Source organism: Triturus cristatus, chromosome 4_2 (assembly GCF_964204655.1).
Source record: "Triturus cristatus chromosome 4_2, aTriCri1.1, whole genome shotgun sequence".
In the NCBI taxonomy this organism is placed as follows: Eukaryota; Metazoa; Chordata; class Amphibia; order Caudata; family Salamandridae; genus Triturus; species Triturus cristatus.
In genome coordinates, this window is record NC_140586.1 from 152,986,626 (window position 1) to 153,012,594 (window position 25,969).

Consider the following 25,969-nt stretch of genomic DNA (forward strand, 5'->3'; position numbering starts at 1 on the left):
TTTCCCATAGTTCGCAAGCCATATTTCCTGGAGTGATCTGCTCACCCATATTCCCAAATACTTAACTTCACCATTTGCCCACTGAATAGGGAATTCTACGTCTACTGGGGTGGTGTCATCTGTGAGTGGAAAGATCACGATTTTGACCAGTTTACCTGGATTCCTGTGAGCCCACCATAGCGGACAATCTCTCTCATTACAGCTACGAAGTTTTCTTTCGGGTTAGTTAGATATATTATCATATCGTCTGCATACATAGAAATCAACAGTCCCCGAGACGTAAATCCTATGCTCCGCTGCGTATGGTGCTGGCGCAGCCGGGCTGCCAATGGCTTAGTGGCGATGGCAAACAACAAGGGCGACAGTGGGCATCCCTGTCCTGTTCCCCTTGTTATGGCAAAAGGCTCCGACATTTGACAATTAATCTTGACTCGTGCCACATCGCCTGCATATAGCACCTGTATTTGACTGATGAATAGGGGACTAAACCTAAGCGGGGCAGCAGTGTAAACAGGAAGCGCCACTCCAGCGAATCAAATACCTTTGTGGCATCTAACAACGTGGCTATTGCTTGCACATGTGGAGCTAAATAATGTAGCAGACCAAACAGCATACGCAAGTTATGGGCTGTTGAGCGACCCGGTATAAAACCAGATTGGTCCGGCAGCGCTATCTGCGGCAGTATAGGTTGCAGCCGGTTTGCAATGAGTTTGGCGTATATTTTTGCATCTAAATTTATTAGGGAAAGGGGCTGGTACGAATCAGGTGCAGTAGGATCTTTATCTGGCTTCAGCAGGGCGATAATGGTGGCCTCACGTAGGGTGGGAGGGAGGAACCCTGTCTCCACCGCCTCCATATATACCTGTAGGAGGCGTGGGGCTATTAAATCAGAATATTCCGTATAAAAGGCTGCAGTCAGCCCGTCCGCTCCCGAGCCTTTCCCGCCGGCATACTTCCAATCACTTGTTTAATATCTTCAACCGTGATGGGGAGCTCCATGTATTGTCTAGCACTGTCACTAAACCACGCCAGTGCCATAGTGTCCAAGTAATCTACTATGTCAGACTGTGATAAATTGGAGTGGGAAGTGTAGAGCTTTTCATAGTATCTGGTCATTGTGGTGAGGATTTTTGGCGGTGTTCTGACCTTTCACCGTTTTCTGTAGACAGTTCAGTTATATAGTCAGCTCCCTTGGGTGCTCTCAATAGGCCTGCTAACGTTTTCCCGGCTCTATCCCCTTCTCCATATCATCGCGCCTTAGCATGCTTGTATAAATATGCTGTTTCCCTTTCCGCTTCTGCTTGGAATTCCGACATTTTATTTCGGATCTGCGCTGCAATAGCCTTGGATGGGGCACGCTCCCTGGCACATTCAAGCTCACCTATCTCCCTCTCCAGTGTTTGTAGTGTGTTACGTATATCTCTAAGTACCCCTTGCTTTAGCGCTATGCAGTCACCTCGTATTACAGCTTTAAATGCCTCCCATAGCATGCCCGGGGATTCCACTGTTCCCTCATTAAATATAAAATACTCCTCTATCTTTCCCCGTAATTCTTCGCGGAATACCTGGTCCAGCAGCGCTCCCGAGGGAAATCTCCAACTGAATGGGGTTGTATAGGGATCTGGTACTTTAAGTGTCAGTTGTGCAGGTGCATGGTCCGAAAGAGTGCGCGGGTGGTGCATCGCTTCAGTGACCCATGTGTGCATGTCTCTGGATAATAGCCAGTAGTCAAGCCTCGACCATGCACTACGGTGGTGTGACACGCATGTCCCTTCTCTAAGGGTTGGGTGTAGCATTCTCCAGGAGTCCACCAACTCTAGTTCAGACTTAATATCCTGGAGCATTGCGGCTGCTCTCGGATGGTGTTCCCGTGATGATCCCCGCCGATCTACCTCCTCGGAGAGGACCACATTGAAATCTCCGCCCCAGACCACCGCAGCAGGAGCCAAGGACTGCACCATGTGCCTAATATGTTGAAAGAAGGCCGGAGCATCCGTGTTCGGGCCATATGTGTTTATGATCACCATGGGCGTATTATATAGGGTGCCTTGCAGTAATATATATCGTCCGTCGCTATCTAACAATGTGCTGTGCGTGCGCCACTGCAGTCCCCTACGTATAAGTATAGCCACTCCCCGTGAGTAGTTGGAGTACCCGCAGTCCACCACCTCACCCCATCTGTTATGTCTAAGCATGCGTGCCATATCCCCGGTTAGATGTGTTTCCTGCAGTAGACATATGTCCACTCCATGTCTAGCGAGGTATGAGTATACCAGTCTCGCCTTCCTACGGTCGTTCAGACCTCTTACATTCCATGTGAGACATTTTAGGTGTGACATGTCGAGTATAGATATTGAGTAGATGGACACATTGCGGATGACGTAGCTCCCTCTACAACAGAAAACCTCAAAGTTTTGACCCAAGTATCAGACTTCACAACTTCATTTGCAATAAGTAGCAGGTAAGCAATCCCACGTGTCAACCACAACACACAACGAGGTGCACATTTTCCTTGTGGCAGGTGTTTCAGAATATGCATTACAAACCCCCCCTCCCCGCCCACACCAACCACCCAAACAGGTTGTGATACCCTCCCACCTAAACCCTTCAACTGTAAATAAGAGCTCCGAGTTAGGAACCCTAAGGGAATCATCCCATGGGGAACGTGGGTCCGCCGGCTTTACACCCCTGCGCTCATGGCAGGGTGGCCGAGGTTAGTGCTTACTGCCACAAAACATAGAGAGCTTATATGTCTACAGCAAAATCCGACTGTGCTTCAGACAAAACAGAAGTCTACAAACATTTTAACATGTGCCAACATCGCAGTTTCATATGTGGAGGGACTTTCCTCTGTCGTTCTCCTCCTATATGTGTAAAGGCTCTTTATTGTATACTTATCTGCACAGCCATGGTAATCTGCCGGGGTCCTCAGTCATTGTCACTCAGATTGTTTGCCTCGGTAGGGTTCGTCGAGCTACTGCCCTGTTTCTGCTCCTTGGCAATCTTCTTTGCGTACGCTAAAGCCGCCTTCGCATCTGTAAAAAATGTAGGCCTTCTGGGACCCTGTGTAGAAGTGGACCTCAGCTAGGCCTACCAGTGCAAGGGGTTCGCCCTTCTCTGCACAGAGTCCTCAGACCAATAGGAAGAAGTTGGCACAGAAACTGGAATAGAAAATACAAAGTTTAATAAACCTCATGAGGTGGAACTACATTCACACAGCACCCTTCGGTATTGAACGAAGTAGCACACCAAACAGAAGGAGCATGGTCCTTTTATACCCACACAGGGGCTTGAAAGAGGGCGGTACAGTACAGTAGAAGATTATATGTACATATAAGGTCATATAGAAATGCACAGTCGACAAGTAGGAGGAGTTATCAGTTTGCCAATGCTAGTAAACACATCTTGACAGTTACATACTACTAACAGCTGCAAGGACAGTTGAAAACTCACTGGGCATGTGCAAAGGTGGAAAATGCTAAATATAGTTCGTTTCTAGGCAGATTACAAGAGCAGTCAACACTGAGGGAGGACAAAGCACATGGTGAGCACATGGCAAACAAAATGGCTGTCAGAAATAAAAAATGGATTCCGCAAAATGGACAAGATAGCCTCTAAATACAAGATGGATTCCACTAATGCTAAGCCAATCGCTGCCAATTTACAACACCTGGACCTTCAATTTGGCTTGATAGATCAATGAGTATCTGGTGCTCATCTGTTGAAAAATCTTCTTGGCTGGCAGGAACTCTCTGCGGGCCGCCTGGACTTTTAGCTTGAAGTCAGGGTAGAGCGCTATATTGTTACCATTGTATTGTATGTCTCCTTTTTCTCGCGCCATTCTAAGTATCATGTCTCGATCCCTGTAGTTTAGGATCCTCGCTAGGATGGGGCGTGGTGGTGTTCCTGGTCGTGGCTTAGGGCCCAGCGTTCTGTGAGCCCTCTCCACTAAGAACATGGCGGACAGGGCGCTTCCGAAGAGGTCCTTCATTATAGTCTCTACGTACTTCTCCATGTTTTCCATGTCTGTTGATTCCGATATTCCCGTGATTCGTATGTTGTTTCTTCTTGACCGTGCTTCCAAATCCTCATTCTTTAGCGTGATTGCGCACAACACCCCGTCTATCTTGCGCATTTTCTTGTCCAGTTCCATATGTCCCTCTTCGGTCTCCGCAACCCTGGTTTCCAGCGCTGTCATTCGGCCTTCCTGTTTGTCTACCCTTTGCGACATCCTGTCCAACCTGTCCGCCAGGGAGTCCATCTTAGAGTCCAGGCCCTGGATACTTGATTTCAGATCTTTGAACATTGAGCGAATGTCCTCTATCGGCAGCAGCGCCAAGGCCGCCTCCTCCGTTTGATTCTGCTGGCTAGTTTTGCCGTCAGGTGCCTTGTTGGATTTTTTCTCAAAAGTTATTCTTGGTTGGCGTGTGTCCGGTTTACCCATCCTGGCTAGCGCTTGGCGACTCGCAACAATGAGGGTTCGAGGCAGACCCGCCTTCCGTTCTGCTATCCGTCGCCTGGCGCAGGATTACGTGCTACTGCGTATCTCGCCGAGCTGTCCGATACTGGTCACTGTCTGCCACCGTCGGCACGATCTGCAATCTACCCCGGATTGAGTGGGCCTGTCAGAGTCAGGCTGGACAGCTACTCCGCAAGCGCAGATGCACTGGCTTCGAACGGCCTCCAAAATTGCGACTCCTGTCTAGTTTCCTCTACGCTCAGTCCGCGCAATGGCATTGTCCACCTACGGGCACTACCCTCCACTGGCGCACACCACGACATACCACTTGTCCGAGGTGTGTGGCGTATTTTTTTCTGGCTTTGTACTTCCTGCCCGAGTATTTCAGGGGGATCCAGCGTGATCCGATTCAGCTATCAACCAACACAGGCTTCCCCGCGCCCAGTAGCATGGGGCCGACAGCTCAGCTGTAGTCATTATTTACTGCGTTCCAGCGCAAGCACACTTGAACTATGCGAGATGGCAGGATCTCTGTGCCCTCTCCACCAGCATGGTCCGCAACAGCCAGGTCAGTTTTCCTATGGCCGGTCACAATGACTCTGTGCAGCGTGCCGACCCCTACCGATCCAATTAGTATAATTGTAGCGCCACAGTGAGCTCCCAGTAGACTGCAGTCCTCCTTCGCCAAAGTAGCAACCACCACTCTGTAGGCACGTTTTTTCCCTTAATCTGCAGGGGTCCGCGCGCAGAAACAACCAAAATTTACTGCCCCCAGAGGTCCTGCAGTAAGACGTCGTCGTCAGCCATGACTGCTCAGCACTTCATTCCTTCTCAGCACAGTGTCCTCAACACGCCGCCCTCTGCACCCCCCAGGGACCACACTTCATTGCAGGTCAGCTTCTGTACAGCGCACGCAGCGCGTCGCTCCGCCACTCACCGCCACCATAACTTCCCCAACTTAAAACGCGCCACAGGGCGTGTTTGCACACATATCACCTCAGGCCCCGCCCCCTACCTTCACCACTGTGCAAACGCGCCCCGTGGGGTGTTTTAAGTTGGGAGATTAATTCCCCTTGAATCCTGAGGTCCCCTGGCGTCCAACTAGCCCACCAGGTACCTCCAGTATGCGCCAGGGAGCTGCGTTGCAGAGAGGTGTTCAGAGGCCACACCCCTTTTTACAACACTCTGCAATGCAGCTCCGTGGCGCTTAGTGGAGGTACCTGGGGGGCTAGTTGTCCCCTAGGGGACCTCTGGATTGAAGAGGCATGAATTCCCCAACTTAAAACGCGTCACAGGGCGTGTTTGCGCAGTATCACCTCAGGCCCCGCCCCCTACCTTCACCACTGTGCAAACGCGCCCCGTTTTAAGTTGGGAGATTAAGTCCCCTTGAATCCTGAGGTCCCCTGGCGGCCAACTAGCCCACCAGGTACCTCCAGTAAGTGCCACGGAGCTGCGTTGCAGAGAGGTGTAAAAAGGGGCGTGGCCTCATTACACCTCTCTGCAACGCAGCCCCCTGGCGCATACTGGAGGTTCCTGGTGGGCTAGTTGGCCCCCATGGACTCCCAGTATTGAAGGGGAATTCGTTCCCCCTCTGCAAACGCGTCAGAGTGTTGAAAGGAGGGGGCGTGGCCTCCTCCCGATCCCGTTTTTTTTTTTCTTTTTAAGAAGGGGGGCTGTGTAGCTCCCCTTCTTTTTCTTATTTTTTGGCCCTGGGGACCCCATCCCTCAGGGCCTGCCCTCTATTTTTTTTTTCTTTTTTAAACTGTGGAGGGGGGTCGCGTGGCCCCCCTCACGAGGCCTTAATTTGCCCCGGGGACCCCATCCCCGGGGCATGGCCCTTTTTTTTTTTTTTGGGGGAGGGGGGCTGCCTTGCCCCCCTCCTGTGGCCACTACTGGCCCCGAGGACCCATCCCCCGGGGCCTGGCCTCCGTTGGGGACCGTAGGGGGGTCCCCAAGTCCCCCACAGCCCGCCGGCTCCCCGCCTCCTGTGGGAGCCGGCAAAGCTTTTCCCATGTGGAAAAGCAATCTGCTTTGCTATTTGGAAGAGAGAGCAGGTTTCCCTGCTCTCTCTTCCAAATAGCAAAGCAGTTTGCAATGGCAGGGTGGTAGCCGCGAGGCTCCCGCCCTGCCATTGCAAACAGCAGTGTCCCGGGGTGGGCACCCCGGGACACTGCAGGAGCCGGCTCTGGGGGGTGGCGGTCCCCAGGGCCACGACAAGGCTCCAGGAGGGGGGCCGCGCGGCCCCCTCCCACTTAAGTTAAAGCCCCGGGGGTGGTGGTCCCCAGGGCTTGGGGGTCCGTAACGGACCCCCTACTTTAAATATGTAGTGCCCCGGGGAGGTGGCGGTCCCCGGGGTGTGTGGGGGGGCTCGAGCCCCCCCCACACAGGGTTTAAAAAAAAACAAAGCCCCGGGGGGTGGCGGTCCCCGGGGCTGCAAGGGGGCCATGAGCCCCCCCACATACATTAAGATAAGCCCCGGGGGATGGCGGTCCCTGGGGCTGAGGGCCCCCCTGGGCCCCCATTATAATACTTTTAAAACAAGCCCCGGGGGGTGGCGGTCCCCGGAGCTGCGGGGGGGCCATGAGCCCCCCTGCATACATTAACTTTAAGACCCAGGGGGTGGCGGTCCCCGGGGCCCCTCTGGGCCCCCCATGACTATGAAAAATTGCCCCCGGGGGCTAATTGTAAACGAAGCGCGGGAGACCGCGCTTCGTTTTTTTTTCCGTCAGCGGGATGCGCATCCCGTGATTTAAAAAATAAATAAATACATTGTTTTGGCCTTGGAGGTCCTTGTGGGACCCCCTGAGCAGGCCTAGGGGGTCAGGGTGTTTCTACCCTGCCCCCTTTTCGCGTTTTGCGATGTTTTTTGGGGGGCTTCATGTGCCTCGGTTCTACCGAGGCACAAGATGGCTGTCAACACGTCCTGATCTGGAGTGTTGACAGCCAATTAGCATTCAGCTCGTGCACGGCAGGGTGCTCGCTGGGTGCGGGGAGGGTGCGCGGATCCTCCTCGGCCTTAGATATCACTAACTTTTTTACCCTAATTTTCTCAGGAACTGCTGAACGGATTTACACCATTTAAGCAAAAGGCACAAGTCTGAACTGAGGACTACCTCTTTGCCAAATTTGGTGTAATTCCGTTCAGCAGTTCGGGCTGTAGCTGCGTCAACAGGTCCTATGGGAAAATGCATGGGAAAAACGCGTTTTGGGACCCCCCTTTTTTCTCGGCCCCCGCTTGACGAATCACCGTGAAATTTTCAGGATAGGAGCGGACCGGAGCTGGCCAAAAGTTTGGAAAATTTCGCGAAGATTCCTCAATCGACGCCAACGTTATTCCAAATAGAATGTTGCGGATTTCCTATGGAAAATAGGTCCTAACTATATCTACCTACTGGCGACCGCCAGTAGGTAATATTCTAACATAATTAAGAAACTAGGGGCCATATGTAGGCAGCCAAATTGCGATCGCAAATGCTGAAATTCGCAATTTGGGCAGTGTGCTATGTAGCACACAAAAACTCACACGCAAAATAAGGAATCGCAAAATTTGCGATTCCTTATTTTGCTAATGCATTTAAGGAATCCCAAATTGCGATTCCTTAAATGCAATGTAGGAAGCACCCAAGTTGTGCGATTTTGGCATAAGGAATCGCATATTACCACCAACCTCAGGTTGGTGGTAATTTGCGATTTCTTTGAAAAATGCACTTTTTTGCATTTTTCAAAGTGCCATGTGGCGCACATACATGCCCTTAGTGCATGTATGTGCGCCACATGTGCACACATGTTTATTTCAGGGGTGCAAAAGGGTGTCCTATTGACACCCTTGCAACCTTGAAATTGCATTCTCAATTTGCGATTCTCTAATTGAGAATCGCAAATTCAGAATGTCTTCCTATTCATTCCTATGGGCCTTCTAGCCCATAGGAATGAATGGCAAGGTATTCCTTATTTGCGAATCTCAATTTGGGATTCACAAATAAGGAATAGGTGGGAATCGCAAAATATTTTGCTAATCCTACCTACATTCCGTTTTGCAATTCTCTAATTGCGATTCCCTAAAAATTGCAATTAGAGAATCGCAAAACACGTTTTACCTACATATGTCCCATATTTATTTTAGATTCTATTACATTTAATATTTTAAATGTTGTGCTACAATATATAGATATATATTTCCATATAAATATAAAATGAAAAAAGAATATGTAAAATAAATATTTTTAATTATGTTACTATATATATACATATATATATATATATATATATATATATATATATATATATATATATATATATATATATATATATATATATATATATATATATATATATATATATATATATATATATACATATATACATGTGTGTGTATATATATATATATATATAAAGGACACCTCAGACTTCTTGTGTAAAATTAAAGAAGGTGGTATGGCAGTCAGAGTTTTTGCTAGTAGTAATGGATATAGAATCCTTATACACTAGCATTAACCATGCAGATGGTATGCCTGTGGCTAAGTACTATCTGGCAGAAAGAGGTATCAGTTTGAGTGAACACAATAACATGTGAATAGCCATGATAGAACTGTGCCTCTATAACAACTACTTCCTTTTTGATCAAGAGGTCTATCAACAACTAAGAGGTGTTGCTATGGGGGCATGCTTCTCCCCCAGCTATTCTTGTTTACACGTTGGCTGGTGGGAGGAACATGTCCTCAAGGTTAAACATCAGATGGAATGGGCTAACAATGTTATGTATTATTAGCGTTACATTGACGGTATATGCATGATTTGGAAAGGGAGTAAGAACACAGCCAATGATTTTGTAAAGTCTATTAACTGCAATGACTTACATTTTAGATTCACAGCAACCATTGATGAGCTCAGTGTTGAATTTCTTGACGTGTCTGTATATGTGAACGAGGGTAAACTACACACTAAATTGCACTGTAAGGTAACCGCGGGCAATTCAATTCTGAATGCGGAAAGCGCACACCCCCACCACACTATACGGAGTATACCCCATGGCAAATTCTTACGAATTCACCGTATTTGTAGTGAGAACATTGAATGTGACAGATATTAGAACAAAGCTTTTCTTCGTTTTCTAAATCGAGGATACACTAAAACACTGCTAAATCAGGCCCTGGAAAAAGCCAACACATTGTCTAGGGATGAGTTACTGTTTCCAAAGAAAGACTGTGTAACAACTTCGGTCCCACCCTCGCTAGATGTTGACAATGACAAAAGAAATGTAAGACTTATTACTACTTTTAGTCAGCAGGAGAGCAAAATACGCAAAATCATGTATTCCCAATGGCCAATAGTACTGACAGACATTACACTTAAATCCATTCCATCAGATACACCAGCCATCACATTTAGAAGGGCTCCCTCTATGAGGGATGCCCTTGTTAAATCAAGTCCAGAAACAACACCCAAAAATACCTAGCTGACTAAGAAAGGGTTTTTTATGTGTAATTCATGCTCTGCTTGCACTTTCGCCACCAACAGCACTGAATATTCAACGGCGTTTAGTGACAAAAAACTCCCCATCAAAGAACATTTGACATGCCGCACAGAATTTGCTGTCTACAAATTACGCTGCACATGTGGCTTAAATTACATTGGCAGCACTAAGCTCCCTGTGCATAAGCGCATTCTGCAACACGTGAAGGCTATCATTAACTCCAACCCTAATTATCCGGAGGCCAGGCATTTTAAGTTGGTCCATAATAACAAGCTTAATGATCTAGAATACACAGTATTGGGGTCCGTTCCCATTTCCGGACTGGGTGGGAACCGTGAAAAAAACCTTTGGCAATTAGAGACACATTTTATCTTGTCACTTGACACTAAGATAGCGAACGGCCTCAACAATACCGAAGATATGCACAATTTTCTGTAACTACACATTTATATATAGTGGCTCATTTTTTTACCCTATGTTTCTCATTTTTTAACTTTGTACTATATGAAGGTAGTAACTCTTATGACAACATGATTTTATGAACAGACTCATGTTTGCCATTTCTACATCATTGGCATTTTCATTATATCTTTGTTCAGGCTTGGACAAAGAATATCTGCTGCTACACAATGTACTGAATTCTCTTTTTTGCACTTTTTTCACGCATATTCAAAAAGGGTTACCAGGCACTCTGCCCGGGAGTCCCACACCCCATCTGCGGGTGAGGGTGGCTCCTGGAGCGCCGGGAGCAGGCAGCCGCACCACTGCAGGTCCCTCCCGTAGGACCAGGAGGGATCGTGCAAGTCTGCAAACCCTCAGCCCGGCCTCACAGGACTGGGTGAACCGGGTACCTGGCAATAAGGGAGGGTCACCCCACCTGCATGTCAACCATCTACCACCGGGCTCGACCCCTCAGGCCATTCCACCATTAATGATCCTTCCGCGGGTTTACCTACGGAAACCTTGTTATGGCTTTTACTTACTCTAGATAGTCATGTTTGCTCATCTTCTCGGCGCTCTGCCAGGGCCGTTGCCAGCCCCAGTGGGGCCGATCCAAGGACCCTACTGAACCATCCAATAGGTAGTAGCGACAGGTGGTGTGTACAAAGTGCAGTGACTTACTCAACGCAAGATTTTGACCCGCACTTACTGGGAATTCCTCATTCATGGGAAACAATTGCAATCCCAAAGCCCTTTCATGAACGGGGTTCAGTGGGTTACCCGCACCTGTCGATGAAAGATAGGCACACGCTGATCCGTTCAATGTAGCACGTGTGCAGCCCCAGGCATCTAGGGGCATCACGGACCTTTTATTGCTCAATCTTGTGTGGTTGAGCGCCACTTGTCCCTCTAAGAAGTTGGATGCCGACTGCTGGGGGTCACGTAACTAGCTAGCATGGAGGAGTCTTGTTCGTTATCCGAATTAACCAGACAAATCGCTCCAGCCAACTAAGAACGGTCATGCACCACCACCCACAGAATTGAGAAAGAGCTATCAATCTGTCAATCCTTTCCGTGTCCGGGCCGGGTGGGGTTTCCTGTGTTGAGTTAAATTAAGCCACAGTCTCCACTCCTGGTGGTGCTCTTCTGTTAATTCCTTTAAGATTCATCTTTGCAACCATATTCCCCCCGGAACCCAAAGACTCCGGTTTCCCGGAAACTGCTTGGCGGGTCATGGGAATAATGCCGTCGGATCACTAGTCAGCATCGTCTATGGTCGTAACTACGATGGTATCTGATAGTCTTCGAACCTCCAGTTTTCATTCTTGATTAATGAAATATTTCTAGGCAAATGCTTTTGCTTTGGTTCATCTTGCACTGGTCCAGGAATTTCACCTCTAGCAGCACAATACGAATGCCCCCAGCCGTCCCTCTTAATCATGGTCCCAGTTCCGAAAACCTTTGGAAGAACTAGCATGGGAATCAGGTAGTTAACCAACAAAATAGAACCAGAGTTCTATTCCATTGTTCCTAGCTGAAGTATTCAGGGGACCAGCCACCTTTGAACACTCTAATGTTTTCAAAGTAAACACTTCAGAATCCCCGGACACTCAGTCAAGAGCATCAAGGGGGCTCCGAGAGGCAGGGACTGGGACATGCGGTAGCTCGCCTCGCAGCAGTCTGCTAGCTCGATCCCAAGATCCAACTATGAGCTTTTTAACTGCAGGAACTTTAATATACTCTATTGGAGCTGGAATTACCGTGGCTGCTGCACCAGGCTTGCCCTCCAATGGATCCTCGTTAAAGGATTTAAAGTGTATTCATTCCAATTACAGGGCCTAGAAAGAGTCCTGTATAGTTATTTTTCATCACTACCTCCCAGAGTCGGGAGTGGGTAATTTGCGCGCCTGCTGTCTTCCTTGGATGTGGTAGCCGTTTCTCAGGCTCCCTCTCCGGAATCGAATCCTCATTGCCTGTTATCCGTGGTCACTATGGTAGGTACAGAAAGTACCATCAAAAGTTGATAGGGCAGACATCCGAATGTATCGTCGCCATCACTGGGACATGTGATCAGCCCAAGGTTATCTGGAGACACCAAAGTGGCAGGGTGAGTCCGGATTGGTCTTGGTCTGATGAATGCACGCATACCGAGAGGTCAGCGCTTGTCGTCATGGATTAACTCTAGAATTACCACAGTTATCCAAGTAACAGATGGAGCGATCAACAGAACCATAGCTGATTTAATGAGCCATTCGCAGTTTCACTGTACCGGCTGTGTGTACTTACATGTGCATGGCTTAATCTTTGAGACAAGCATATGCTACTGACACGATCAACCAGGTAGCCGCACCTGCTGGAATGGGGTGGGTTGGGAGCCACAAGCCCATCCTCTCACCTACCTTGGCACCCCTCGGGAGCCTGCTGTGGAAGAGCCTGCCCACCTGGGTGGGAGGGCTCACTGGAGGGGGTGGACAGCTGCGGTCGCACAGGCAACGGCAGGCCCTGTCATCTCTGCAAGAAGGGAGAGACTCAGGGGTGCCTGGCAGCAGTGCAGCCCACGGAATGGTTGTTCTGAGCTGCTGTGGAAATGCGCGGGGTGGAGTGGAGCGGGGTGACGGTGTGCTGTTCAAGGCTACAGACCGCCAGGCAGCAGCGTCTGGGACCTGGCTCCCACCCGACCCCTTCCGCTCGGGTCCGGCCACTGGGGGGAGCAAGCTGCCAAAGCTGCTCAGCCTTCACAGTGCTGGGTAAGGGCAGGGCCTCCGTCAGGTAGCAAGCCCTCGAATCGGAGGGTCCATGCGGGTTAGAAGTTCTTTGCTTGAAACAATAGCCGAGGTGGGCCAAGCAGTCCATCCCTAAATGGGCCAGGTATACCCAATCGATCAGAGTACATGGCGCTGGCCAGGCCATCCCCTGGCAGGCCACCCTGAGCGGGGATGCCAGCTTCACATCCCTGCCCTTTCCCATGCAGGCAGGCTTGGAGGAAAGGCCGATCGGGAGGCAGGTGCGGACCCGGGCCCCTGGGGGCCCCGGTGGCCAGGCCCGGGCTCTGACTTCCCCTGGCTCAGAATCGCCAGACCTTGAGGAGGTCCAAGATACCCTTTCCCTAGTAATCCTGAGGAAAACACCCTCCTTTCTAGTAATCTGTGTGCACTGGGTAATGGAGAGGACCATAGGTGCCAATGTGCCCAACCTCCTGGAGCCCTGGCTGGGATCAGTGAAGCAAACGAGCCCTCATCGGGACTTCCAGGGCAGCCCAGCCATTCAGTAGCACCATTGGAAAGCACTGCGCGCAACCAGATGGCCGGGCCCAGTGGCCTTAATGAACAGGGCTCCCACTTGCCCTTGGAGGGGACCGGGCCTCCTAGGCCTGGAGTCTCTGAGCCCCACCTGGGCCTAAGGTATGGGGCTGCGAGGGGAGGCACCTTGACATGCAGGCAAAGCAGGGGGAGGACTCCCTGGGTCCTGTGGACCCCCGACCCGCGACCTTGACCTTGAGGCAGGCCAGAGGACGGATGCCAGGGTGGGTGCTTCTGCCCCAGGGCCCGGTCAGAGCTCCTGGACCCAGCTGAGCTGTGGGGGGCCTCCTCGGGCCTGCGGGACCCACGTCCTGGGTGCTCTGCCATGCGGCGGGCTGGAGCCCAGGACAGTGAGGCACCCACCCCAGGCCCTGTCGGGGCCCCAACTGGGCAGGGGAAGCCTCACCAGCCTGACGGACCTACCTCCTGGAACCTTGCTATGGAGCCCTGGGGGAGGCACCAGCCCCAGGGCCCGTCGGGGCCCCGGTCAGGGCTTCTGAACCCAGCCAAGCAGAGGAAGCCTCCCTGGGCCCGACGGACCCCGTCCCAGGCCCCTGGCTGTGCGGCAGACCAGGAGATGGAGCCCAGGGCGATAGCACCTGCCCCGAGGCTTGGAGGGGCCCCGGGGCCCGGTCAGAGCTCCTGGGCCCGGGCACAAAGGGAAGGCCTCCCCGGGTTCATAGGATCCTGTCCTGGGTGCTTTGCCATGCGGTGGGCTGGAGGATGGAGCCCAGGAGAGGGAGGCACCCACCTCAGGGCCCGGTAGGGCCCCGGTCAGGGCTCCTGAGCCCAACCAAGCAAGGGAAGCCTCCCCGGGCCCGACGGACCTACCTCCTGGGCCCTTGTCAGGGTGACAGGTGGGATGAGGGAGCCCAGGGTTGGAGTGCCCACCCTGGAGTCCAGTAGGAGCTCCTGGGCCTGGACGCGAAGAGATGGCGTCCCTGGGCCCGCGGGATCCTGTCCCAACTGCTTTGCCACATGGTGGGCCGGAGGACCAAGCCCAGAATAGGGAGGCACCCACCCCAGGGTCTGTCGGGGCCCCGGTCAGGGCTCCTTAGCTCCGCCAGCAGGGGCAGCCTCCCTGGATCTGACGGACCCACTTACCGGGCCCTTGGCTGTGCGGCAGGCTGGGGGATAGAGCCTAGGGTGGGATCGCATACCCAGAGGCCCAGGAGGGCTCCGGGGCCAGTCAGAGCTGCTGGGCCCGGGCGCAAAGGGAAGGCCTCCCAAGGCCCGCGGGACCCCGTCCCTGGCACCTTTTTCTTCTCACTTGGCTGGAAGATGGAGCCCAGGATGGGGGGCCCCCGCCCGGTCACAGCTTCTGAACCCAGCCAAGCAGGGGAAGCCTCTCCAGGTTGGATGGAATCCCGTACAGGGCCCTTGGCAGTGCGGCAGGCAGGAGGATGGAGCCCAGGGTGGGAGGGCTGCCCTTGTTTCTCCTGGACCCTGCTACGCAGGTGAAGGCTCCCTGGGCCAAGAGAAAATGGTAATAACACTTGTTCTACCATTTTTGTTCCCTTAGATTTTGGACCCTAGCTCAGCCAGCACCCCGGGAAACCTAGCCAACCGAGGGCTATCCAGGGTTGGCTGACTTGCGTGGCTCTCACCACGTTTTATTACCCAGAATCCCTTGCAAATCCTCAAATATTGACTATAAAAAGAAAATTTTCCTCACATTTCTGTTATGGAAAGTTCTGGAATATGCAGGGAGCCACTAACTTACTTCCACGCAGCATTCCTCCAGGTATCCCGATGCAAATGACAGGGGAAGCTCTTCCCCTGCTCCCAAGGCTGGAAAAACAAAATTAAAACAAAAAAAATCCCATTGTTGTAAACAGCAGAAGGGTTTCCTGGACATGTGCAGAGGACATAACGGTTATGTCCTTGGCACATGGCCACTGTATCAGAGGATGTGACCGTTACGTCCTTGGCACAGATAGGGTTAAAAGAACATCTTCGGACTATAAACAATGTAAACATACATAGAACAATTATTTTGTTTAAAATATGAAAATAAGTATAAACACAATTTGTACATACAGTTTAAAAACAATTAAATAATATTCAAGAGGTTACTACACATTTAACGGCCCCAACGGAGAAGAGAAACACCATTATATAATCAGTAATTTATAATGTATGTATTATGAAGGTCTTAGTATTGCAATTACTGGTTTAAAGCCAAACTGCCCCATAAAGTATATTTTTTTAAACATTGAACATTGTAGTAAGAATAAATATAATATTGTATAAAATATTGTCCTATGGTAGTCAAATACAATAAACATACATGCATAGATATATATACGAGTGAATTTATTGTTTGAACATGTTTATACCAGTATAATCAAAAAAGCAGGTCTCACATACCAGACTTGTAATATATCTCAGTTCGGTTGAATAAACAAGAAAGCCCTCCCAGTGAAGAAGTAAACTCCCTTCGTTTGGGTGCACAAATAAAGCATGACTAACTCAAAGAACGCATGAATCCATATTGCAGTATCTGAAAGTCACAGGTGGAAGAACGCCTAAATGACAAAATAACTAATGTTGTGTTTCATAATGAACATATAGGGGTCGATTCCGATCCTGTATTTTTTTGTCCCGTACGACTCGTATCCGTATTTTTTTCCGTACGAATCGTACAAGTCACGTCCGACCCGTGAAGTACGATTCGTACGGGAAAAAGTACATACGGATCAGCCCTATCCGTACGAATCAGATTGGGAAAAGTTGTACGAGACGTACCCGGACACTTTTCCGTACGAATCGTAAAAATGCAGTCCGACCGTACTAGTACGAACTGGACCGGCTTTCCGATTTACGATTTGTACGGAAAACGTCCGTCCCGTACACGGGGAAGGACTTGAACATATGCAATGTCTGTGTACGCACCATACAGTAGCAATATCGGTGTACGCACCGTACATAGCAATGGAGGTGTACGCACTGTACATAGCAATGGGGTTGTACGCACCGTACATACCAATGGAGGTGTACGCACCATACATAAGCAATGGCGGTGTACGCATCGTACATAGCAATGGGGGTGTACGCACCGTACATAGCGATGGGGGTGTTTGCACCGTACATAAGCGATGGCGGGGTACGCACCGTACAGAGCAATAGGGGTGTATGCACCGTACATAAGCGATGGCGGTGTACGCACCGTACAGAGCAATGGGGGTGTACGCACCATACATAAGCGATGGCGGTGTACGCACCGTACATAGCGATGTGGGTGTACGCACCGTACATAGCGATGGGGGTGTTCGCACCGTACATAAGCGATGGCGGTGTACGCAGCGTACATAGCAATGGTGGTGTACGTGCCGTACATACACAACGCATAGGGGTGTGTGTCTGTACGACTCGTACTCCTGTACCATACTGACCCACGGACACTGTAAAACAGCACAAGGAGGGTATATTCGACTCGCACAACACCACAAAACACGTCTACACTGCACAAAAAATGAAAAGGACTGACCTGGACACTTCCAAACAGGCAAACAGAGGCGCAAACTCACAACCACCCCTTATAACACACCCACCAAAAATTCAAACTGAGCCACACCCACAAATGGACCAATAAAACCATGAGCCTTTGCAACAGACTCACTGCAGCTACAGAGCACAACAACAACAGCACCCATCCACCTAAACATATACACCTTCACACAACCTCCTTCACACATACCCCCTCTACACATTCACACCCACACCGTCACATTCAGACCCACACACCCTCAACCATCCACTCCCTCACCCTACACCATGCCCACAGACAAGAACCTAAAGTTCACAAGGGAGGATCTGGAGATCCTTGTCAATGAAGTCAACAGAGTCGAGCCACAGCTGTTTGGAACATTGGTCAGACAGACCAGCATAGCTGAAAAATCACGCCTGTGTCAGAGGATCGTCGATAGGGTGAATGCTGTTGCACTCATCAGAAGGACCAGGAATGAATGCCAAGCCAGGAGGGTGGTCAAGCGCAAAATGAATGAGGACTACGCCCAGAGCAACATCACTGGAGGTGGTGCGCCCGCAGACCAGTACATTACCATCCCTGGGAGGAGAAGGTGATGGCCATGCTTCCGCCGGTGGGAGTACATGGACTCCAAGGAGTTGCAGAGCCTGGTGGATACACAAACAACTTACGTAACATGGGGGTAATGGCATCCACACCCCAACTACACCAAATGCACGCAACTACCCCCAAGCCATCACCGGCCAGAACCACACTCAAAAACTACGCTAATGCCAATAACATGTGTATGCCCCATAGAGAAAGCAAGGCCATACTATGTCCCATGCTACATGAAGCACCAACCCAAGAATGGATGTCCGGTATGCTGGGAGGGTGGGTGGCAAAAAACGCATTTTTGAATCATAAATCAGACACAATTGCCCTCATCCCATATGGCCCAGCTACATACCCATGCACCATGCGCAATGCACAGGGATTGGGAAAGTACTGACAAGATAGCTCACATTTGGTCCTGGTGTAGGCAGCACAAGGCCCTCCTGTGACCAGTGCAAACACAAACACCAAGACAACAAGGTCAGATATCTAGGACAGGAATTCACACACACTCTCATGGCAGCATGCTCCATGGGGGAACAGCTACATCACCTGGGAGCCCCAGGGCCAAATCACACTACACACACCAGCATGCCCTGTCACACACACCCCTTACACAAGCAGACACCACCAGGACAGGCAATGGATTTACCCACTGTCACAATGGACCTTCAACACAACAACACCAATCCATAGCCGAAGAAGCATCCAAGCCACAAATCGACATGTCAAAGACTCAGGAGAACATATCAAACTGTCCCCCGCAACATACCCATCCACAAGTGAACATTGAGGAGAATGCTAGGCACATACAACTACCTGGAGGAACAGTGCCAACTTGAATGTGTATCAAACATGCATGTTGCATGAAACAGCATTAACATTGTCTGTCTCTCACACACAGGCCAACGTGATGATGGGGGGAAGAATCACAGTCACAGGCTCTGGAGGAACCTGATCCCACCGGCAGCGACGCCTCTCAACACTCCGCGGATGACCCTGACCGACCTGGACCCTCTAGTGTCCAAGCCCCTGCAGAACCTGGTTCAGGAACATCTGTGCCAACCACCACCCCCATTCCTGCCACATCCCAGGAGACACCGAGGAGCCCTGCCCGCAGTGAACAACTGAGCCAGTCTGACCAGGAGGGACAAGGTGCAACGGGCACCCAAGAGGAGGTAGACAACACCGCCACTGCCATCCCTCAGGAGTCTCGTAGACCTGATGTGCCCACAACGGCAGGCCAGGCTCGTGTGGGCAGGGGTGGTGGGAGTGGAGGACGGCGGGGGCGAGAACCTGACCAGCCAGCTGAAGGGACCGGTATGTCACACATCCACAACATCATGGAGGCATACCGGCGTGACACCAGGGAGTTCATCCAGGTAGTGCTGACCCTCACAGACATCAAGAACCAGCAGGCCGAGCAACACGCCAGTCAACAAGAACACCAAGTACGGATGGAGGCAAGACTGGCTGAGCTCCTGGCGGTGCAAAGGAACATAAGCCATTCACTCCATCGGATCGCCGACAACATGGCCAACCCTCCCTGTGCCACCAGGTGCAGACCACCACCAGCCACAGGGAGGGAGGAGGAGGAGGATTCATCCGACGGAGCGTCCCAAGCATCGTCAAGGCCTGCATCTGAGGGTCCCGCGAGGAAGGTGGGTCGTCCACGAAAAAGACCATGAGAGGCAGCGGCCCATCCACATCTCCCAGGTCACCTGGCCTGGCACCTGGCCTTCATGTGCAACAGCATCACCTCATTGACAGACATCATCTGCCACATGGACTTGCTGGTCACAGTCTGACCAATGATGCCAAACACTGTGGTCTGGACTCTGCTGCTTTCAAATGCCAAGGATCCCATCTCCCCCTGTGAACTTTGGATTCTATGGTCCCTGCATAGCACCTTTTTCTGTGCACAAATCACGCCCCAGACCTATAAATAAAAAATTAAGGCATGAAATTTTATGTTGCAGTCATTTAGCATGAGCCCACAACATACGTGTGGGGATGTGTCGAAGTATGCCTGAGTGTGGAACAAACTCCAGCCATCCATACACTTGGATCTGAGTCCGTTCGAGGACACACATGGGTCACAATGTTTCACAAAATACAGACATTGAGCCCAATACTCACCCGTGATGGCCTCAAGCTGCTGAGGGGGTGCTTGCAATACTGCTCAGACAGACCAATTTGGAAGAGTATCATGAAGGTGTAGAGGTCATGGGTCATGTTGATGTGCCCGGGGAGGGAGTCCCAGGTCTGTTTGGCGAGGTGGGAGAACTATCTCCGGCATGCAGTTTTTATGTGGATGTGATGAATGTGGCCAGGGCAAGGTGGGCTGCAAGGAGTTGGGCCAACGGGGTGTTGGATGACAGACATCCAAGGTCGGTGTTGGGTCTGGGGTTGTGGACTGCCTCCTGAGTGTGGTTGAGGAGTCTGAAGGTGATCCTGCAGCACACAGTGAGCCATTGTACCTATCTCAGGTGAACAGCGATGTGGCTGGGGCGGGGGATGTTGCAGATGAGGTGTGCGGATGCACCCTGGATGTGGACAACTTCTCCTGCAGTTGTGCTGTTGTGCTCCGTAGAGGCCGGTACTGTAGTTGAGCCGGCTGGTGTCGTGGACCAGGTGGACGGTCTGTCTTGCCTTGGAGTGGATCCATCTGTGGGTCATTTGCAGCATGTGGAGGGTGTTGCAGCATGAGGTACAGATGGTGGTGAGTTGCATGGTAATTGTGAGTGATGGGTCCATGATGAACACCAGCTTGCGTGCGTGGCCACTGGGTGCTGGTGCGGTGCACAGACCAGTGGGACACAAAGAGTTGACCCAGCTGTAAGGGGACAATCCTCAGATGATGACCTCTGTCCTGTCCAAGTCCAGCCTCAGGTGGCTGATGTTCAGCCATTCCTCAACGGATCTCATGCCTTCTTGAAGTTTGGATCTGGCAATGGCTGTGTCTTTGGTGAGTTTGAGGAGCAGCTGGGTGTCAATGGCATACGAGATGATGATGAGGTCGTGTGCGCATGTGATGGTGGAGAGGGGGGTCATGGAGACATTGAAGATCATCACGCTAATGAAGAGCCCTGTGGCATGGGCCAGATGACCCCAGTGTACTACATGTTGCAGGGTGGAGGCAGACTCCCTGGGCCTTGCTGGTGAGCGACTTTCAGATTTAACCCTGGGCCCTCCTCTGGATACCAGTGTTGGAGATGTGTGAGCTGACAGTGTGGTAGCACATGGTGTAGAATGCCATTGAGAGGTCAAGGGTGGTGGCCTCACCATTGTCGAGCATGGCAAAGTTGTCGTTGTTGGTGGCAATGCTGACGGTTGCAGTGGTGTGATTACTGTGGAAGATGGTCTGGTGCCGGTTGCCTGGAGATGGTTGCATGGAGGAAAATTGTCTTTTGCTTGTTGAGTGTCTTCCTGATGACATTTGCTGGGTAGGGAAGCAGGGTGATGTACCAGGAGATCCTGCGGTAGTGCCGTCCGTTGTTTAAGAAGGGCCTGTGTCTCTGCATGCCTCCTGCACCCATGGAATGTGGCAAATTCAAAGGAGACATTCAGGACGCGCTGGACGTGGGCTTCAAGGATGTGGAATGATGTGGTTTAGATGTTGTGTGGGAAGGGGCCTGATGGAGAGCCAGAGTATATGTTGCACATGAGCCAGGTTGTGTCATTGCTGCTGATGGGAGTCCATAACCTGATGGGGGTTTGTCCTGCGGATAATAGTGCTGTCTGCCTCTGGGTGCCAAGGCTGTCATGTATGCCCATGAGCTTGCAGTGGTACAAAGTTGCAAGGGATATGATCTGCCTTGCAAGGGTGGGGTGTCTTGGATGGAGATCTGCTGTCAGTTCACTCACAATGCTGATGAGCTCCTTGATGTCGTGTGTTTGGGTGTCTCGCCACTATCTGAAGGATCTCCACTTGTCCTTGCTGATGATATGGTGATGGCTGTGTGTGGTGTTTACCAGGGCTGTAAGGCAAATGATGGCTCTTTGTGTTGCAAGGTTTGCACAAGAGTCCGGCTAAAGTCTGTAGGAGTCCAGTAGGTCTGTCTTGTCCCAGGTGCCTTAACTGTTGTTCTGCTTCACAGGAAAGTCTGTCAATGTGGCAAGATTGTTGAGTCAGTTGCTGATCCAGTGGGTGAGGTTGCAGGGTGTGGCGGGGGTGTTGTTTTGAGTGTCCCACACAGCTTGTCTGTGGTGACTTACATCAAGCATCTTTGGGGGATCGGTAGCGGGGTGTGGGGCAGTGTGTTGCTTATCGGAGACGTGGATTCAAATTTTGATGTACCAATGATGGATGGTGGTGTGGTTCCCCTCCAGCAAGAAGTTACTGGCTCCCAGCCACATGTAGCCCGTGGAGGTGAGGGCGTGCATGCAGATGTATGTGTTGATGGCTTAGCAGAATAGTGGATGTAGGCCCGCAGATCTGTAGAGGAGTGTTACACTGAGGGTTGCCATGGAGTTGCAGCAAACCCGGATTTGTGACTCTGAGGGTGTACTTGTGAATAAATAGCAATTCATCCCCCGGGATTGGTGTTGCCGTCCCTGCGGGTGATCTTGTATCCGTCTGAGATGGCAGTGAAGACGTCATGTGCTGAGGATGCTTTTGTCCAGGTTACTGTCATGAAGGTGATGTGTGGGGCTGTTGTGTGGAGGAGGTAACAGAGTCCAATGGCGTGCTGGTGGACGGAGCGGGTGTGGGGTAGGAGGAACATTACCTGGTTGTTCTGACAGGGTCTTGTAGGCTGGGCAGCGCTGTGTAGGCAGTTGGGGTAGCACACTCAGCATGCAAAGGTGTCATGTGTGTGCTTAGGGGTTGCCTGATAGCAGGAGGATGATTGTCACGATGACATTGCTTGGAGAGTGACTGCAGCATGAGCCTGTTGTGTGACGTGGGTCATGCAAAGACTAGAGGGTCGTGCACTGTGCATGTTGCAGGCGCAGACGTTCCTGCCTTTGGCACGGCGCTGGGGCTACAGTGACACAGAAAAGCATGGGGGTTGCAGAATCAGGGCACTCGGTGGGGCGGTGCCGCAGGTGAGGCAGCAGCAGGCGGAAGGGGTTCGAAATTAGGCAAAAATTAGCACACAAAGACAAGGTCTGAAAGTCACAGTGCAACAGGTGTATGTAAAGGAAGGAGTGTCAGGTTACTCATGGGTCACTACGAGAAAATGTATGAACAATCATCATAAATTACAACCACTGGATCAGGCAACAAAATGCTGAGATGCGCAAAGGAGACACACTATCAGCAGGCGTTCACGTCCCGTTGTGGGGAGCAACCTGCACAAATACATACCCAACCAGGTACTTCATGCACAATAGAGATCATTAGCCATAAAGCACTGCATGCATGTTGCCAAAGTACACATACACACAGATGCTCAATCTTTGACTATTATGCCATAGTTGACGCATGCAAACTGTCAAGAGAGATGCAGTGACAGAGCAGTGGCGTAACAAAACTTGAGGGGGCCCCCCTGCAAAGCACATGGAGGGGGCCCCCCTCCCCCGGCTGCACGGCCCTCCATCTACCACTTTGCCCTGCCACCCAGAAATCTAGCATATTTTGATTTGAAACCTCCAACATTTAAATGAAATGCCTCTATATTGTCTTTCTCTAAGTTCTAATGAGAAAGTGGGAAACACTCTTAACATACAAGCTATGCCTTTTGTAACAATACTGTCAAAAGCAGATTATTTAACTGAGGCAGCAATCAGAACAATGCCAAGGAGCGGTCCTATTGTCTGAGGAACTGCCAAGTCCAGCAGCTTCCCTCACAAGGACTTACCTGAACCACCAGACTGGGCCTTAGTTCATAACAAACAGAGGCCTCAGACCTCAGTGTGTTAACACTGGCGGTATTTACAATTTACTAAGAGTATAGGCACGCCTGCTAAAATACAGATTCACCATTGCCTCCAAATGGCTCTATCGTCACATGTGATACCGCCAGCTAGGCCTGGATTTTAAGCTAACAGCGCCTTGCATACTGGGAGTTGTGCTGTGACCATCTAAGTAAGGGGTTAAACATTCCAGCATGCAAAGTGTTGTTGGATAAAAGCTACCAATGGACACGACATGGTGCCAATGCCACTTGGCTGCTATGTTTTGTACAAGCACAAGGGGATGTTTCATTTCCTCAACACATGCTGCAGAAGTCTGGCGTCAAATAGCAAACACGTTGTGCGGAGAACCCAGAAACGTGCTGTGTTTAGCCCCCGTGTATGGACCTGAGGTGTCATTCTCTAAGAGACCCAGTGGTAAAAGCTCACAGTTGTCTCTAATGCATGTTAGTGCCAGGCAGTGGTCGAAGTGGGGGAAAAAAAGTAGATGAACTGTGGGAGGAGAATCAGAGGACGGGAATAACCAATGGATTGTGTCAGTGGGCGGAGTGAGAGTTGTGGCAGAAAGAGCAAAATATCCCAATTTTTAGTATTCGTTTCCCATTTCATTAACCGGTTGCAGCTTATTACATTATTTAATTTAACCAGTAGATACACATGTTTATTTAAGGTTAAATATGTGTTATTGACATTAAAATACATTCACGAAGTGGGATACATTTCCAATCACAGAATGTCCCAAATATCCTTAAAAGTGGAATCGCAAGCCATTTGTCTCCCAGCCATGGAGTTTCTGTCATCAGCACTTCTCCTCCCTTTTTCCACAAGAGCAGTTGAAATGAAATGAATGAAATGAAATGAAATAGCATTTATAAAGCGCATGGTTACCCGAAGGCATCCCAGCGCTAGGGCAGAAACCGCACTAAGCTGTGGCAATCAATTAGGTAAAAGCCAGGTTTTGAGCCTCCTGCGGAAGACGGTGTGGTCTGGCTCTTTACGTAGCTGAAGCGGCAAGGAGTTCCAGAGTTTAGCGGCGTTGTAAGAGAAGAGCCGGCCGCCACTTCTGGACCTCTTGATTCTGGGAACAGACGCCAGGTGGAGGTCATTTGAACGTAACCGTCTGTTGGCTTGGTAGGGCTGGACAAAGGAAGAAATGATAGCCGGTCCCACACCCCCTAGCATCTTATGGGTGGTGCAGAGGGCTTTAAAGTGGACTCTTTCCTGAATAGAAAGCCAATGTGAAGACCTAAGTGCAGCTTTGGCTGACTGGTGGCTTGGAGTATCCTCAAGAATCCTTGCGGCACAATTTTGCATGATTTGAAGTTTCTTAAAGACCACACAGGGAGCACCGAGATAAAGAGCGTTGCCATAGTCCAGGCGGGATAAGACAAGTGCCTGGACCACGAACTTTCTTACTTGAGGGGGTAGCAAAGGCAACACTTTACGCAGCAGTCTTAGAATACCGAAGTAGGAGGCAACAACTTTCCTTGTTTGGGTTTAAAAGCTAAGCTCAGAATCAAGCCAGAAACCCAAACGCTTTATTTCGGACTTGGGGATAGGCACAGGGCTCATATATGCTGGCCAGATAGAGGAAACCTCGAGGGGGGAGGGATTACCGAGCAACATAAGCTCGGTCTTATCACCGTTCAGTTTTAGATGGGAATGGCACATCCACCTCCTCGAGGCATGGGACAAGACAAGTAGAGGAACTGCTTTTGTAGTTAAATGCCACCACTAATTGAGTGTCTTCGGCATATGTAATTATATGCACCCCAAAGGGTAGAACAATGTCTGCGAGAGAAGCCATGTAAACCATAAAGAGAGTGGGACTCAGGGACGACCCCTGAGGCACTCCACAATAAAGGGGCCTAGGGCTTGAAATGGCCTCACCCTCGAAGACCTGGAAGGATCTACCCTCGAGGAAAGAGCACAGCCAATTCAGGGCTGTTCCTGTCACACCCAGATCTTTGAGTCGGTGCATTAGGATACAGTGATTAACCATATCAAATCACGCGCTGAGATCTAACAACATCACGGCTAGAGAACCACCTGCATCAAGAATCCTTCTAGAGTCTTCAGCGACTGCCAGTAAGGCTGTTTCAGTCCCCTGAGAGGGGCGAAACCCAGTTTGGGATGGATGCAGGAGTTTTCCAGCTTCAAGATGCCTAGAGAGAGAATTCAAACATGAATCGCAAAATATCCTAGTTTGCAAATGTTTTCCACATAACTATGGCTTTGCCATATTTGCCACATAATACATCATCTGCTGCATAATCTGACGATTTTAACTAATACATTGTTCATAGCTCAAACACATCAAAAGTTACAAAAAAATCTGACTTGTGCTGCTGTGA

At 50.4% G+C, this 25,969-nt stretch overlaps 1 pseudogene; it reads right to left on the reverse strand.

The window, feature by feature from the left end:
* Nucleotides 1–10,861: 10,861 nt before the first annotated feature.
* Nucleotides 10,862–12,716, reverse strand: LOC146833221 (18S ribosomal RNA; annotated as a pseudogene).
* Between the last annotated feature and the right edge of the window lie 13,253 nt (nucleotides 12,717–25,969).